Source organism: Passer domesticus, unplaced genomic scaffold, assembly GCF_036417665.1.
Source record: "Passer domesticus isolate bPasDom1 unplaced genomic scaffold, bPasDom1.hap1 HAP1_SCAFFOLD_231, whole genome shotgun sequence".
NCBI classification, from domain to species: Eukaryota; Metazoa; Chordata; class Aves; order Passeriformes; family Passeridae; genus Passer; species Passer domesticus.
The window spans coordinates 7,501-10,000 of NW_026990010.1; the positions used below are offsets into that span (position 1 = coordinate 7,501).

General features: G+C 79.8%; 1 non-coding gene across 1 annotated transcript; it reads right to left on the reverse strand.

Moving 5' to 3' along the window:
• Positions 1-219: 219 nt before the first annotated feature.
• Positions 220-372, reverse strand: LOC135292193 (5.8S ribosomal RNA). Its single transcript, XR_010354679.1, has one exon. It is a non-coding gene; the product is annotated as a 5.8S ribosomal RNA (ribosomal RNA).
• Between the last annotated feature and the right edge of the window lie 2,128 nt (positions 373-2,500).

Below are 2,500 nucleotides of genomic sequence, written 5' to 3' on the forward strand. Positions count from 1 at the left end.
AGGCCCTGCGCGGCCGACCGCGACCGCGACGACGCCCGCCGGGCCGCAGGGAAAGGATCGAGGCCGCCGAGGGGAACCGCTCCCCTCGCCGCGCCCCTACCGCCTTCCCTCCGGGCACCGGCCGGCCGCCGCCGCCGCCGCCCACCGCGGGCAACGGGCCTGCGAGGCGACCCCAGCCGCGCCGCCGGGGTGGCCCCCGGACGGCGATTGATCGTCAAGCGACGCTCAGACAGGCGTAGCCCCGGGAGGAACCCGGGGCCGCAAGTGCGTTCGAAGTGTCGATGATCAATGTGTCCTGCAATTCACATTAATTCTCGCAGCTAGCTGCGTTCTTCATCGACGCACGAGCCGAGTGATCCACCGCTAAGAGTTGTCTGGCTTTCGGCACCGACCCCGCACGCGCGGAGGGGCCGGGACCGCTCACGCCGAGCGGCCCCTTTCTCTTGCGCCGAGGACGCGCGGGCGCGCGGCCTGGCTTCGACCGTACGAGCACAAACAAACGGAGGAAAAAAAAAAAAAAAGGCCCACGGAACGCTCCGAAGGCCGGCGAAAAGGCGGGGGGACCCGCGCCCCCGACCGCCTCCCCCCGCAAAGGGAGACGCCGCCTCGTGTGCCGTTCTTCGGAGGCGGCCCAGGCGCCCGGGCTCGGCCCGGCCTCCGCGCGGAGGGCCAGCACGGCGCGCGACGGACCGCGGGGGGCACGGCGGCCCACCCGACCTCGATTGCACGGGACGACACACACGCACACGCGGCCGGGGGCACGACGGCCGTCGGCCCCCGCACGCGCCGGCTCCCCTTCGCCGCGCCGCGCCGCGGCGCGGCCGGCTCTCCCCAGCGGCCTTGCAACGCTCGAGACGGCACGCGCCGACGACCGCACCGCCGGCGCGCCCCCCGCGGGAACCGCTCCCGTCGGAAAGGCCAGCGACCGGCGGCCGCACCCCGTCGCCGGTGCCGGAGGCGGACGCCACCGAGACCCGAGCCGGCGCCGCGGGTGCCCGAGGCCGGCCGGGCGGCGGACCCGCCGCCGCCGCGGCCGCCCTGCCGGGCCCACCGCAGCCGCGTCGCGCCGTCGGGGCCCCTTCCCCCGGGCACGCGCCCGGCGGAAGGCGTACGGCGCCGAGCCGGGGGGCAACGCCCGCTCGCCGCGCTCCCACGCGGAGACCGGGCGGGGAAGCGCCCCCGCGGCTGCCCGCACGCCCTCCCTTCGGCCCACACGCGGCCGGGAAGGGCGACGGGAACGCGACGGGTGAGGCCCGGGCCGGGACGGCCGACGGCGCCGGAGGGCGCCGCCCGGCAGGCCGCCCCCGCCCCCCCGGGCGGGAGGGGGGGACACTCGCCGAGCGGCGACGCCGCCGCTCGGCACGGGGCCGCCCGCGCTCGCGGGCCTCCGCCGACGGAGGCACCGCCGAGCGCTCGCCCCAGACGGGGTGGGGGGGCGGTCGGGCCGGGGACGTCCGGCGGACGGCGCCGCCGGTGCGTTCGAGGAGAAGGCCGTCGAGGGGAGAGGCACGGCCGCGCCAAGGAGAGAGCGGCCAAGGAGAGAGCGCGGCGGGCGCCGGCGGCCGCAACCCCGCGGCTGAGGAAAGGCAGAGAGCGCGCGCTCTCTGCCGGCATCGCCCCGGTTTCGAGGGGAGCGGGTCGGCCGGCCCCGCGGCACGACCGCGCGCCGCGGCCTCTCCGCCGAGGCCGGGCCGCAGAGAGGGGGGGGCAGGGCGCCCCTCCCCGGCGCGGCGCGGTTACCCGCCGCCCGCGCGCGCGGCGGAGACGACGGCGGCGGCGGGCGCGCGGCCGGTGGCAACGGACACCACCGCAGGGGATCGGCGGGAGCGGCTCCCCACCCCTCAGTGGCGCCGCGCCACCGCCCGGCGCACGCCTGCCGCCGCCGGCACCGCCGCCGCCGCCGCGGCGGGGCGCGCCGAGCCGCCCGAGTCTTTAAACCGCCGCCCGGCCCGGCGGGCCCCTTTCGGCCCCCGCGGCGTTTGACGACGCCGAGGGAACCTGGGGACCCGCCGAGGCGCGGAGCGCTAGGTACCTGGCCCTGGGGCGAGGGAGACGACCTGCATGGCCCCGCCGGGGTGCCTCTCCCGCTGCCGCCCTCGGGGGAGCGTCCACCGGCGGGGGCGCGCCCGACATCTGCCGCCACCACCGCGGCGTCCTTCTCGGGGCCCGGGGTCTCCCTCAGTAGCCCGGCGCTGCGCCCGAGAGGACGACCGCGGCTCGGGCCGCCCCGCCGGCGCGGAGACGCGGCCCGACCACCGAGCACGCTCGGCCGACCCCGCCGGGAGGCCGCGGCGCCGGCGACGGGACGACCGAAGCCGCCACCGCCGCCGCCGCCGCCGCACCAGCCCGGCGGCGGGTCGCACGCGAGGGGAGCGCGCACGCGCCCCGGAACGCCCGGGGGCTCGGCCCTTGGAGTTCCTCCGCTGCGCGAGGGGCCGCTGGGCCCGAGAGCGGGATTTCGCCGGCCGGCGAAAGGCCCGCTCCCCGGTGCGGGAAGGGC